The following is a 14,920-nucleotide window of genomic DNA, read 5'->3' as shown; positions in this document are numbered from 1 at the left end:
GGTATAGCAGGGGGCCAAGCGTTTCGGATGGATGCTTTGGGTAGAAATTTCATCACCGGTGAAAAGTATTTTCTACTCCGGACTGGCTCAAGCCACCAAACAGAAGGGGTTTCGGACAACTCAATCTACCGGGGGTAAGGGGCCAATCCTGACCGATTGCATTCGAGCCGGGTAAAGTGATTAGTGTGTCCCAAGTTTAATGCTGTTTGAAGCATTTTATATCCTCCCCGAAGAAAGTTTTGCCACAGAAACTTTACAAAGTAGTACACTAAAAGCCCAGCAATGCACAAACGCCTTCATAAATGGTTCGATTTTTAAGCTGCAACCTTTACCCTTCTATCCCTTAAAAGGAAGAACATATATTTTTGAACAACTTTTCTCCCACACTTCACTGAAACTTGTTTGCTCGAGAGGGCTAATGGTTACTGGCAATTTTTCGTTGAAATGTTTCGAAGATGTTGTGCTTAAGTTTCACTTTGCACAAAACTAAACTGTCTAAGAAAGGCCAGTGTGCATCACGCAACTCAATGCTCCGCTCCATAACCCTTAGGCGAGCATCTTAAGGTCGATTTTGAATTTGCGTGAAAGGAAACGTGATTTTTTAAATTGTTTTTTGTACTATATTTTATTTATTTTTTTACCATAATAAGACTTATCGTATACCAAGAGATAGGATATTCAATTCCGCAACTGTGTGGACTGTAAAACATTTGCAATGCTGAATTTTCTTATACTTCCCCGCTCGACCATTATTTTTTTCACCATGCACACAGTAGGTACTCACAAGGAAATGTATTTAATTTATTATTTCAATATTTTGTATATTCTTAATCTAGTCTAGTTTTGGGAATTGAATACCCTTTCTTTTGGTGTACGATACAGGCTTTGCCAGGTCAATAAACAACTGTCCACACGTTTATGAGTCTTTTAAGGCCGTCCACAAGAACAGAAGAGGCGTGCTAGGCCCAAATTGAGGTTGCAAGATGGCGTTGCGCCGTCCACCATTCAGGCGTTAAAGGATTTGGCAGTTAAAGGAACGGATTGGAAGACGAAAGTGCGAGAACGGATGAGCGGTTTTGCACACTCCTGAGGCAGGCCAAAGCGATTGTCGCGTCGGATAAGTAAGTAAGTATTGTCATACACATTCTGGACAGTTCTTTATTGACCTGGTAACCCTTGCAAGCCATATTCTGATCAATATTTAATAAACTGCAGCCAGCAACCACCAAATTTTACGTTCAATTTAACGGGAGCTGTTCTCCAGCCTTTAAGGGGAAGCATGAAGTAGACAATCATAATAAGTACGTGACCAGGTCAGTGAGCTATTCACTCAAAACTCAATACCCACAAATAGTGTCATCTCCGGACCGTTCCGTTCCATCCCATCTCGTGCATGAGCTAAATTACGAAATGGAGCTTCAGTAAATTACAGTGCAGTACACGTAAACCAACGAAAAGGCCCCAAAAAGGAAAGAAAAGTAAAGTAATCAGTAGTTTTATATTTATCACCTCCGATCGTTACTCACCCACTGTTTTATGAGTGGTTTGGTGTGTTTGTGTTGGTTTGTTGCTGTAGTTGTTGTTGTTTTTTTTCTGAAGAAGCTCGTTTACACTCCACGGTGTAGAAGGCAGGCAGGCGAGGGTGGAGGGAGGATAACAAGTGATCGTGGGTCGAGGAGAGTGAAATTACATCTGGACGGACAGTGTGTGTGTGTATTCGTGTGAAACACGCGCGACGCTATCGTTGGCACTGGGTTTGAAAGTTTGATGTATCGAAACTCAACACCCAACACACTTGACCCGCTGGTGCGCTGAATGGGCCGTCAAACCCCCGCTCGAACTACGCCCCTTGTGTTTTTATTTTCTCCTCTCCTCGGTGTTTTATTGTTGCCGATGCTGTTGTTGCTTTAATTTTATCTTTAGCACACTTTAAAGTAGCTCATCATCACCCACTCACGCTGTTGACGGGCGGGATGACGGGTGGGTGGGTTGCGTGGTGCAGCCAGCTTTCGCAACAAACTGCGCCCAGCCGAACTGCCGAGCTGCGTCCGTGCAGAAAGAGTGAATAAAAAGGACGACACTGCAAACCGGGACCGGGACGACACACACACACACACAATGAAGCTAATCCATCAGCAGCGAGCCGAGGCACGAATCGGCCATAAATTCTGCTGCTCACCGACCGATCACGATTGCGTGGCCGTGCCCCTGTCCGCCATGCTGCCACTACTGGTCCTCGGTGCACCAAACCTCGGCACTCGACGAGAGTGTAATTTGAAGACAAAAGCAACGATGTTAACAATCACAAGGATTGCCCGTAAGCACTGCACAAGGGCACGGTTCACTTACACGCGTACACAACAACACACACATACACTGAGGCAAACACACGCGCACACTCACGCACGCCGACACACCCGTGGCGGGGTGTGTGGGGATGGCGGGTGGGGTTTCTGGAGGACTCACTTAAATTATGCACAAAACTGCATCGTCAGCAGCGGCCGCGTCGGTACCATCGTCTGCGCCATCAGTGGCACCATCAGTGCAATCATTTCCGCTTTCCCCGACCCTGCCAGCCCGAACCAGCTCAATCGTCGGGCAGAGAGGAACAGGGCCTATCACCCCTAGTGGTGGTGGTACACACAGACGGGCAACAATGTACGGGCACAACCGAGCGGCCGAATGGAAATTGTAATGGCGACGTACTGATGCGGAGCCACGTGGTCGCGTCAAGATAATTTAAGCCCGTTCGTGTTAGTATTTTCCCTTCTTCGCTACTTCGCTTCACTTCTGCATTGGCACCCTGCTTTGCACCGTTCCTTATTCGCACTGCGTCTTACACCCACAGCGCACAACTTTCACTCACACTGTAATCAAAAATGCACATCAATCGATAGAAACACCGCACAACGCACAGACGATTTGCAGCCATTGCGTACGCACCCGTCACACAGGGAACAGGGGGAAAACGCTTTACGCACCACCGAGACAGTCCGGGGCAGTATTAGAAGCACTGACTGCACGCGTAGCACACCAGCTTTCACCTCACCAGCGTTGTACCACAGGGATGGCGGGGATCACGACGTCCAAAACCGTCCTCGTTCGCTTTCGGCCTGTACCGTACTGAACCGTACGATGCGAACCGTGGGAGCGTATCGGGCTGCTTTCTGCGGGCCGTGTCCTGTGTGTCCTGCTGGCCGTGTCGTTTGCTGCGGCTGCGGCCGTGGCTGCGCGCGATTGCCTCGTGCTCTGCACGCTCTGCTTCGGCACTTCGGTGAACGAGAGCGCTCCGGAAGGATGATGCCGAGAGTATGTTTGTGTGTGTTTTTTTTCGGTGCCAGAGCGCGTTCGTTCGAGAAACGTTGCTGTACGAGCTCGTTACGCACTCCAGCCGAGGAAGCTGCGGCAGTGTGCTTCTAGAGCATCTGCCAAACTGACCCCGGGAGAGGCTGCGTTCTCTTTGCGCGAGGAGCAAACTGGGGAACGCGGCAGTTCATCTCTTGAGAGGCGTCCTCATCTCGCGCTAATAGGCGTTCTATTCGTACGAAACGCACGCTTTTCGAGGGCTCTTCTGCTCTCTTAAGATTGATGATGCTCTTCGGTGGTGGAAGTGTTTCTCTCCTGCACTTAAGGACACGAGACGCGGGAACTCACTGCGCTGTGTGATGTTGCATTCGATGGGGAAGGTGAAGTACGTCGCATTTGCTGCAGAAGTTAAGGATGGTTTGCATTGACAGGTGCCGGTGAATCAACAAGTGCTAGGAAGCGACATCAATTATGTTAAATTAAAATAAAATTAATAAAAAGCCTCTCAACGTACATTGGCGATGCTACAACATTTAAATAATGAAAATAAACGTCCAAAATAAAACTGTGACATTTTTTTATGAAATGCTTGTGCAAGGTAACACTGCAATATCGAACTGATTGTGTTATCTTTTGAGTCCTTTGTTCAGTGATATGGTTATAGCATAAGCTGTCTTTCGACAATTACTTATCATTTAACATTAAATAGAGCATAAAAAATATTTTAACCAAAACACACACAAAAATGCTGTGTTGCAGGACGATGCGACATCACGCTTCCAAAATACTCATCACGAATGAAACGGTGAAGTCGTTCCCGTTTTCAAAACATGGCTTGCGCTACACGCCAATAGAGGGCGCGGTACTCCAGACATGTCAAACTCTTGCTGGACAAAAGAACTACGTCATGTTTTGGTGAAAATAATAACACAGAGGTAAGCTGGTTGATGAATACGCAGCATGCTAGCAAAAACAGGAGATTGCTGATCTTTCATTCACGACAAGAATTCCACTAACATTTCTCATTACTTTGAAAACAATACCTAATACCAACTGTCAAAGCCGTCTCTACTGCGTTCGATGGATCGATGTTTGCGACCAATAATTTTGTGACCAAGAATTTAGCGACCAAGAACTATGCGATATAGAATTATGTATCACTCTAGGCGTTAAAAAATTACGCGATCAAGAATTATGAATGTCAATTGGTAGAAAATTATGAATGGGGACCTTCACGATTCTATTTAGTTTTTGTATGGAGTTTGACAGTTGGAGGCTGAAATCATGTAAACACTTCCTACAAAACCACACAAAAAACTAGCCTGCAATTTTCAGTCTAGATTATTCTAGCCTCCAGGCTAGATTTAGATTCGAGTACCTGCTCGAAAACACGGTGTTGTTTATATTTATCCCAAGGTGCATTAAAGAGATCACGTGGTGGAATCTAGAATCAAAGTGAATGTAGTCCATGTAGTCTCGTAGCATTCCTTGAGGCTTCCAACGAGCTTCCTTGAGGCTTGACGAATACTCAAAACACTCTTAAAATCTTCATTCAGAAGCAGAAGCGATAAAAATCAGCCTTCTAAATTCATACACCTTGGGATAAGTCCACCTGTATATTCTACCCATTTAGAAAGCTGCTCGAAAACTGCTATACAATACAAACAGCTGACAGGCTGAAATTTCAGCCTACGAACTTCAAACGGAAAGGGCCCCAATGTTTGAAATTGGTGGAGCTAGATTGAGTTTAGTATCGACCTGTATATTATACTGAAAATGTTTTTTTTTCTTTCTTTTAATCTGATAAGGATTGTAAATAAACGACCCATTTTTCTTTTCCTTATATACACTATAACTGTACTAAATAAGAATTGGGCTCATACACGACGGGACATTAACTTTTGGGAAAAGAAAAACGTGATCGGCAAGTACTGTAAACAAACAATTGTATTGATCAGACATCACATATAATTTAAAATCTATTTCTTTCAATGCCTTCAGTGACTTTTCGTATTTATTTTTGTGTGTGTTGAAGTGTAGCATTTCCTATTTCAAGTATGACGCCAACTACGACAATTTGGATTTAGATTAACATCTTTTTTATTATGGACGCCACGATTCTACGTAATTTGTTTTATTGACTAAAACATTTTCAAACAACGTTTGCATATTATAAATGAAATTTGTTGTGTTTATTCTCACGACACTCTTTCTGTGTACAGTTGAAGGATGATTATTATTCCGTTGCCACCAGTTGTGTAGGTCGTAGTTGAATATTCCATAAGAGGATTACCTTCATGAGTTCCAGAAACCAGTATTTTGCCACTAAATAGTACATCAGGTTAATTAATGCTCTCAATTCATAACGTTCGTAAAAATAGCTTCATGTATAGCTTCATATAAATACGCGGTAAACACCTTTCCACTGAATCAGAACCAGAGCCCCACACCAGAATTCTTGCGAAGTGATTGCTTCCCGACCCATTCACGGAGAGATGTTCATTTCTTTTCCCAAGAAAGCAGTAACAGTAACGCCACGCGTCACCCGGTTTGCCCTCAATGCAAAATCCATTACGATTAATCAGCTCTACAGTCCCGGGAGAGTCCCCTGCAGGAATCTGATTCATTCCGCTTTCACCCGAACCTAGACACACCGATCATAAGGCCGGTGCGAATCGGTATGGGCCGTGATTGACAACGATAAGATGGTGTGCTGCGAACGGTGTTACCACACGGTATCTTCCACGTTTACGAAAAATCGCACTGCCGTTTGGTCGGCCTTTGCCTTTGCAATGATTGACACTGATGGATGGGTACGGCCTTGCACGGAGGATTCTTTTGCTTCCTTCTGACTCTGGTATCTGTGATCTTTTCTTTTTTTTCGCTCGAAAGCGACTGCTCCAAACTGCTAGGCGACCGACGACTCTGGAGCACAGCAAAAGGTCCTGCCGTCTTCTTGGTTTTCTTCTTTTAGCTTTTCCCAAGCTCCAAAACCCCCCACCCTCGCCCTTCGCCACATTCAGCCCTGCAAGCGCACGCCAGGTGAAATGGTGTATTCGATCAATAAAATTAATTTGATGACTCGTCGCAATAACACGCATCATTATGGTGGTCCCGCCGATAAAGCAGATGATAGCCGAGGAAAAGGTTCGGTTTGAGGTGTCGTGCCGATGGAGCGCCGCTGCCACCCGAAGCTTGCGAAGCCCCGACCCACGGTGTGCCCTTTGTTGCTCCGCTTGCGTCCGTTTGGCGAGAGCCTAATGGAAAAGTAAACATTGAAGCGCCTTATTAAGGAGGAGAATAAAATGAAATTAGTTCCTTGCGTTCCGGTTCGGCGAGCCAAACCTTTTGTCTTGGTGTCATTTCATTAATTCATTTTATGGTCAATTATTGATCCAATATCGGTGTTCGGTGTACAGGAAATTGGCTGAATGCAGCATTGACTGAATCGGGGCGGGCGGTACGGTTCCGAGCGCGACATTCGATGGAGCCATTAAGCGAAAGGTTGTAATTAGTGGCCGGGAGGGACATGAAGAGGAAATCTATTTCGACCATTAAACGATTAAAGTTAAAGCTCAGATCCGTTAAAGCTTATTTGAGTTGAAGTCATGCAATTGTAAGTCGAGGGCTACTGACTGTCAGGCACAACTGGTAAGAAATTGATGGTCAAACAAGACATTCGTTCTATTTCTAGGCATTCCATTGGTAGCCAGCTTCCAATGTATCATCTGTGAGCTGTGAGCTGTGTTTGCAGACGGGAATTACAAACAAACTTCGTTTCGATTTCAGTTTGTCCTACCGCGCGGGAACAAAAGACGAACCATTGCTTTTATCGTACCAGCATTTCCCACATCTTGGGTGGTTTGGTAATATATCAATTTTCTCTTCGAAATCACCGTTGTTTGCCAGCTGCCGTAGATATGCGTGTGTGTGTGTGTGTGTGTTTGTGTGTGGCTAATAATGTCTCTAGCGCCTATCATTCCCGATCAGCGATGAGAAGGGTCGTTCCGACGCGAACCGTTCTCCAACTTGTTGAATCGTTTGATTTCCCCGCACCACAGTAGGGGTTCTGCTCATTTTCACGAACTGTATTTTTGCAAGCACAAATGGAGAGTGAGGGAAATTCCGCTCGAGAGCAGCAGAACGGCAGAAACAGCTCCGCATCGAAACGAAACATGTGCGACGGTTGAGCGCCTTGCGAAACACTCCCTCGGAGGGGAAGGTTAGATCCTTTGCAACGCGTAACGCAGCCGTAACGCAACCGTAACGGCTTCCAGTGCTACACTGCAACATGGTCCAAGCACGTCGCACGTCACAGGACACACAGACCGGCAGATTTGTGTGCGTATGTGTGCGTGTGTGTGCGTGTGCAATACAACACAGCCGAAGCCGGCCAGCACATTTCGTTCGGTACGCTACGCGAGTGCGAGCCAAGCGGCGCCGGAACACCCGAAGCGAGCCGGAAAAGCGCCGCGAAAAGTGCCCACTCGGTCCCAGCGGCGAACGTGTCCGACCGTGCTGTCAGTGGAAAATTTGTGCTTCGAATGGTAATTCCGTACCGTTTCGAGTGGTCTGCTCGCGTAGTTTTGCGTGTGCCTGCGCCGTGCGTTCCGTGTTCCGTTTGGCCGCCTCACAAACGCGTACGCGTGAGGCGTGATTGTTGTTGTGCTAGCGTGCGGTGTGGTTTTACCCGTGCCCGGAAGTGTCGAACTGTCGGGTGAACCACCAGAGGATGGTGGTGGTGGTGGTGGATGATTCGTAATTCGTTCGCTTGAATTTCATCCTCGTTCTGGGAGATCATGATGTGCCTGTGCCGGGTAAAAATAGCAGCATAACAACATAAAACAAATGTATATTCCGCGCTACTAGCAAACATTGTAGAGTTACTGCTTTTAGCATACCAATGCAAAACACACACGAACAGCATGCAAACACGTGTACATCTTGTGAACATTGAATAGCGTTTATTTTTGTGGTTTCGCATTTGGCAGTGAGAAGGAGGTAGGGGTGTTTACTGTGCGTCGTTTCAACGAGCTTTTGATGAAAAATTACATAGCAATGTATTAATTAACGCCGGAGTGCAGTTTTCAGTTTTCTAAACAGTGAAGATAAGTGTACTGAGTGACATCCCAAAACAAATAAAAAAACAGTGCAGGCAGTAATTTGATAAAACAGGTAAGAACTATTAACTAATCGATACTGCAAAGGTATTATATATTAAATGTACGCCTTAGTTCATAGAACATTGGGGCAATTGACTGTCGCTCGTCTTGAAGAATCTTACTCTCACCATTTATTATATTTATTATTTATTGTCAAAACATTCAAATACAATAAATTTGATTCATATTTTGTTACATTAATCACACGAAGTGAAACACAAACACACATTCAATGTTGTTTCATTCATCCAAAAAACCTATATAGGAAACTTACACTCTTACGACCGCTTTGCGGTCTTGACCTGCTGTACGAGTGTCCGTCAATCCATTAGCCTGGTCTCAATGGTGTACGCCTTCACGTCATTTTGTCACTTTGTCTTGTGACCTACCACGATTGTCCCTGTAGACCGTACGGAATGAGTTGTCCTATTCCATGCGCATAGCATGTCCTTGCCCTCCTGAACATGGTAGCGCTTGATGTGCTACCGAGATCACAGCACAGCTCGTATTGTTGGTTGTTGCGTTGTTAGCGCCTTCTCCATTCTCTTTCCACCCATTGGGGATCGAAAAACCCTTACAAATATCTTCCTCTCGAACGCGGCTAATAACTATATAACATATAAAATATAAAGATACACAACAGTCCCAGCTGCGACCGTCGCGACAGCATCTTTAAGGTGAACTGCTTCCCCCGGGCTATGGAATGGTCGGTTGGCAACCAACATCCACTCTGTTGTCGGTGCCAAGTAAACACCTGCTATGGCTATGACATTCCTAGTTCTATGGCACGATGAGCTTGAAAATGATCACAACTTTTTCACAACAAATACTTTTCTCCCTGAATGCACCGACGGCTCTAATGATGGTATAAATTGCTCCATCCTGTAATTAACTGCAACGGTTGTCCAAACGGTCGCCACAAACCGGCAAATTTACACCTCTCTGCACCGGTGAGTTTTAACGCTTCACGAGCTTCACCGTAACCTTTGATGCATCATCTGGCGTGTCTAGACGAAAAGTTTGCCCCGGCTTGTCGAACCTGATGGCCCCGCACGCATGCATTCCTGCTCGACCTCCACCGGAGATAGTAACTCAATTGAAAGTTTCCCACTGAGAAATCTGTCCCCAGCGTTGGGAGGCAGTGGGAGGAACGTTTGTCGTTATTTAATTTTCTAATCTTCCCACCCTGCACCAGGAAGAAGAAAGAATGTGCTTCTAAATAGCAGAAAATCCAGATCCCGAAATTCATAGCGACCGGCCCGGATCAAGCCAGCAAAGGAAGGTCATATCACTGAATGCTACCGGTCTGTGTCCGGTGGTCGTTCTGCTTTCATCAGTTCTGCACACACACACACACACAATCACATCACTGGACAGTGAAACTTTTTCATCACCTTCACCTCGCAGGTCAGGCCAAAAAGAAAAAAAAAACAGGACGGCGGGCGGGTGAAACCCATTCACACCGATGTATCGCTTGCCAACCGCAGCCGCTCGTTCCAACCCGTTCCGTCCGGTGGTTCAGGTTCGGCCCTGATGGGCTGGGTGCAAAAAGCCACCCACACACACACACACACACGCGCGAAAACAAGTGAAGCAAACGCAAAGGATACCCAATTTACTGTAATACGGACAGGCGAGCAAGGCTAACATAAGGGGAGGCGGCTGGAGAAAAGTTTTTCCATTGAAAATAACGACGAACACCACAGCGTACGGTCGCAACGGGAGGCAAGCACCCGTGTGTGTGTGCAATGTTTTCCCTCTCCCACACCTTTTGCGCACAGAAACACGCAGCCAACCACTAAAACCACCTTTGATCATTACTGAACCTGAAAACTGCCTCCATTCCGGCCAGGGACCATCGACTCTTGGGGTAGACGGGTAGCGGGCGAAACGAAACACACAAAAAAACGCACAAAGTGAGATGAACAGCAGGAGCAACAGGAGAAGGGCCAGCGCTGAAAGGCGTGTAAGGGAAGGAGGAACGGGATTGCGGTGGAAGTAAAACCTCCAACTTGGCCGGAACTTTTCCAAAACTTTAACCATGTTAGCCAAACCGGTGTTTGCATGCATTTCGGTGAGCATGGTTGTAACTGTGTGTATGTGTGTATGTGTGTGTGTGTCTGTGTGTGTGTAGTATGTGCCTGAGTGTGTGTGTCTGTAAGCGATGGAATATGTTTCGTGTTTGGTCCGTTTGCACAAGTTTTCCAGCATGTGTAGGTCGGTTGGTTGGCCGCTGTTCCGAGAAGCGTGTAGTTAGGTGTACATGTATGTGTGTGGCTGTGTCCATCGTATTCCCTTCCTCCCCTCCCCCCCCCCCCCGTCCCCTTCTCACTCTTTCTCTCTCCATATGAACTTTGAAAGCTGTCCACTCTTTGGTTTACTCTCTCTTGGTGGTGGGGGAGGGTGAAGAGTCCGGGTGGATCGCTTATCGTCTGCCAAACGGGATGATGCTTGGTCAGCGCTGACTGTGCGAGACATAAATATTCCTGCCATGTTTTATCAGCCAACAAACGCCACACTCTTCCATCGATTGTGTAAGCGGAGTTGGATAGAGTTTGGTGTGGAAAACCTCAGAGGATGGGACGGGGGGAGGTGCACGATGTGTTGGCAGGTTTTAACTCGGCAGGGATTTTGAGCAGTACAAACACAGTTTCTATTCTTCTTCTTTCGGTGCAAAGCCCAATTCCACAAACGGTTAAATGCAGATTTAAACCATATGACATTCGGAAAGCCCGAAGAGTGCGGCAATTGACATTGGTTTCACTTTATTAATGACAGTTTCTACAGATGACAATGGGAATCATTCGATTAAATTGATTGCAATGACCTGATTAGTTGCTTAAGTACGAGGAGAGCATTACAGAACAAAATAAATAGTACACAACTTCTCATATTTTCCAATTGGTTTATTTCAGTTAGGAAAGTTAACGTGGGACAATGGTTTATATTTTCATGTCAAATCTACACAACACGAGGAGGCAACATTAAAACGTGTCCCAAACTCATGATTTACTCTATTCTATTGGAAATGAAGCCGGTATATTAGGCGGACTAGGTTAAACAAATGGTATATTTTTCTTCGTTTTGCAAACAAGATTCAGGAGTATGTTTGTTTTGTAATTAATCATGAATTATTCTCGAAAAATCTCTCCAAAGCTACTAATGCACTATACACTATACACTTATCTCTACCAATTTAGCAACGTTGATTGCGCCCAAAATGGCACCCATTGTTAGCCAAGCGCTCAAAAAGCCTCCAAGTGGGTAATTAAACATGAGCTTTCTAAAGTGTGCAAAAAAGGGAGAAAAATACTCTTATCGCATAATCGTGTGCTGGCAGTGTTAAGCCTGTTGCCGGCCCTACCGCTTCTTCCACTACGCAAGACCAATCCATTTCCGCAACACTTGGCTGGAAACACTTTTCGGTGGCGGCTCAATTTGCGATAAATCTTCACTGACCGGAAACTAATTTTCAATCATGCTGCGCACACTGGAGAAAGTATTTCTCATCCCCAAGCAGATGGTGGTGGTAGTCGGTGCAGCTTGTCGGATGAGTTTCCATCGAGCCAGTGCTCAACCAGCGCCAGCATACCAGCTCGAGGAAGGGTCATAATTTCTTGCCACGCCCGATTGCTTTGCTTCCCGTTGCCTTGCTGCCCGTTGCCTTCCCCGCAAGATCTGGAACGTGAGAACTGCCCCGAGGATGATGAAAATCTTCGATGGTCTCTTCAACGGCATACATTTATCGAATAACCGCTTTACCGCTCCTCCACTGCCGTCGTAATGTCTCCTGCTTCCTGTACTGTGTATGCGCATAAAGCTATGTGGGACATGGTGATGGACACACTCACACCGCTGGTACTGGTGCACTTTCTAAACATAATTTTCCTTTCATCTTGCCTCGACGAACCTCAACTCCACTGCCCGAGTGTGCCTTTCAACGGTCGCTTCTTTCCTTCTGACACGGTGCAATTTTCCTTCTTTTCTTTTACACTTTTACGCCATCTTGCCCCGGCGTTCCAATGAAACGACATTACGGAACAGGACGAAGCGAGCGCACTGCTTGCCCCGGGTGAAGATCAGGCTGCTGATGCTTCTGCTGCTGCCAATGAGCAGCTCTGGTGCATGGATGAGCAATCTCGTTCCCGTGGAACGGATGAGCTCGGACGGAAAAACGAACGAAATTCTTTCCCACACATACACATTCGCACCGCCGCGCTGCCGTGCGCTGCGTTTCTGATTTGCCGACTTTGCGTGGAAGCGTGCCGTGGGACGTGGCAAGCGGGGACACCACCCGGGAGCAGATTGCATGCGATAATTTATTTGATTAATTTTTCCTTCCTTCAACCGGCAGTCGGGCATTCGGGTCCTTTCGATGCAGCTAGCCTCGTGTTCGTGTTTTTTTCTTCCTTCTCCTCTCTATTCCTGCCTGTCCTGTTGGTTCGTGTGTTCCGATGTTGCCGTTTCGATTAACTTCTCAAACACGAGCCTTCTTCTTGACAACGGTGGTATTATTAATTGATTTGCCGAGCTGGTAAGGCATGGTGAGTATGGAAAATGGGGAAATTTTTAAATTTATGATAGTTTAATCTCAAGATCGAGATAGCACCAGTCGGGTAGGTGTGAGCGTTCGGGGCATTGTAACAGTAGCCCGGCGCGTTGCCAGGGAGGGGATCGATGATGGGATAGATAATGGGCTTTCCCACCATGGCGACGGTGCAATGTGTAGCTCCCAGGGTGAGAATTCTCAATTAACACTAATTGAAAATCGACCCATCAAAGTCGGTGTGGGTTAGCGAGGCTACCTCAAGCGCCTGGTGAATGATGGAGAGTCATAAATACAGCAGGTAAACGGTAGGATTTGTGTTTGTGGTGTCTTTGGAGTTTGGGCAACATTTTTGTTTCTGTATTTCTGCAGTTACTGTATATAGAGCTGTTTTATGAAGTAAAAAAAAATCCAACAGAAACCATGAGCTCTTTTTAAATTAGAAATGTTTACTAGCTTCAACATTCCAAGTTTGATTGAAGGACTAATATTTGCGTGTGAAGAAAAATTAGTAAGAAAAAAAGGTTGATTAATCTTGTTGGGCCAAGCAAAGCAAAATAGAACTGTCAAGGATTTGCTTTGTATCTCATTGGGTAAACCACTTTACACTCCAATGGTAAAATGGTCTCGCTATGAGGCAATATGGTCATTCACAAAATGTCAAAAAACATCATAACGAAGCGGCAAAATGGACCACAGCATTGGACTTTAGGCTTTGGTTTAAGCTCTTGCATCTAGGTATAATTATAATAGAAATGTAAATTTTGTATTAGAGTGTTTTGTTAAATAGTTTTGTACATCGCTGGAATATTTGAATAACGCACGTACTGTCAGTAATTGTTCCCGTCGATAGGGTATACATACAGCACAGTTTTCCTTAAGCTCAACAAGTATATTGTAGCGACCTTTGCTTATACCACAGCCTTGTCATTTTGCTCCTGTCAAGCTGGACCAACCATTTTACTATCTATAAACGTTTAATTAGGCTATGAAACGTTCTCGGTGTGCATCTTATATTGTATTTGATGTTTTGTCAGAAGTCATTTTTAACGTGTTAATTTGTCAATAATGCAGGTGACCATTTCGCTCTACCCAACCTAACCATCATAAGCCGGTCTGGTGGTGCAGTCGTACGACTTAACAACATACCCGTCATGAGTTCAAGTCCCAAATGGACCGTGCCCCCAAACGTGTATGACTGACTATCCTACTATGTGTAATCAGTAAGTCACTGAAAGCCAAGTAAGTCACACTCAATAGTGACACAGGCAGGTCTTGGCCGCGCCGGTTTTTCATAAAAGCAGACCGTTTGCCGTTTGCCAGTGTAAGTAAAAATTTCGCCTAAATGTAGACAATGCGTGTTACAATCAATGTTAAGGTAATGGTAAACCATTTTCAAAATTTAGATAATACTAGCAAAGTCCTGCGGCCTGTCTGGTGGTACAGTCGTCAGCTCGTACGACTTATCAACATGCCCGTCATGGGTTCAAGCCCCGAATAGACCGTGCCGCCATACGTAGGACTGTGACTATCCTGCTATGGTATGGTATTAATTGGCTTTCAGTGCCAAAAAGCTCACTTCACTACAGTGGGTACAAGGCTGGCTTTGACCGACAACGGTTGTAGTGCCAAAGAAGAAGAAGCAAAGTCCTGTAATGTAGTGCTAATGCAAATTGTAATTGATTTCAGTACTTCCTGATTTAATTAAAAAAAAAACTAGTGTATTCATTACACTAAACAAACCTTTTGTTACGCAGATTGCATACTCTAAGGCAAATACATCTGCCGCACGATTCTACGCGGTGTAGATAATGAGAAGAACCTGGCGCAACATACACGGTGGTCATATTTTACCAACGACCCATTATTAAACAGATGTTCCATTTTTCTCGCAATTATTTTTCTT

The 14,920-nt window shown here is 45.4% G+C and overlaps 2 protein-coding genes across 2 annotated transcripts in view; one reads left to right on the top strand and one right to left on the bottom strand.

The window, feature by feature from the left end:
• Window positions 1–3,393, bottom strand: part of LOC121588365 (connectin-like) — an 81,638-nt gene extending 78,245 nt beyond the window's left edge. The window contains exon 1 of the mRNA XM_041906206.1: window positions 1,527–3,393. The gene's annotated coding sequence lies outside the window, so the exon portion shown is untranslated. The remainder of the gene's footprint in view (window positions 1–1,526) is intronic.
• Window positions 3,394–7,809: 4,416 nt separating this feature from the next.
• The window catches only part of LOC121589077 (connectin-like), a 96,103-nt gene continuing 88,992 nt past the window's right edge, over window positions 7,810–14,920 (top strand). The window contains exon 1 of the mRNA XM_041907688.1: window positions 7,810–8,481. The gene's annotated coding sequence lies outside the window, so the exon portion shown is untranslated. The remainder of the gene's footprint in view (window positions 8,482–14,920) is intronic.

The sequence above is a fragment of the Anopheles merus genome, chromosome 2R (assembly GCF_017562075.2).
Source record: "Anopheles merus strain MAF chromosome 2R, AmerM5.1, whole genome shotgun sequence".
NCBI lineage: Eukaryota > Metazoa > Arthropoda > Insecta > Diptera > Culicidae > Anopheles > Anopheles merus.
Note: the sequence above shows the minus strand (reverse complement) of the source record. Positions and strands in the feature narration are given on the sequence as shown.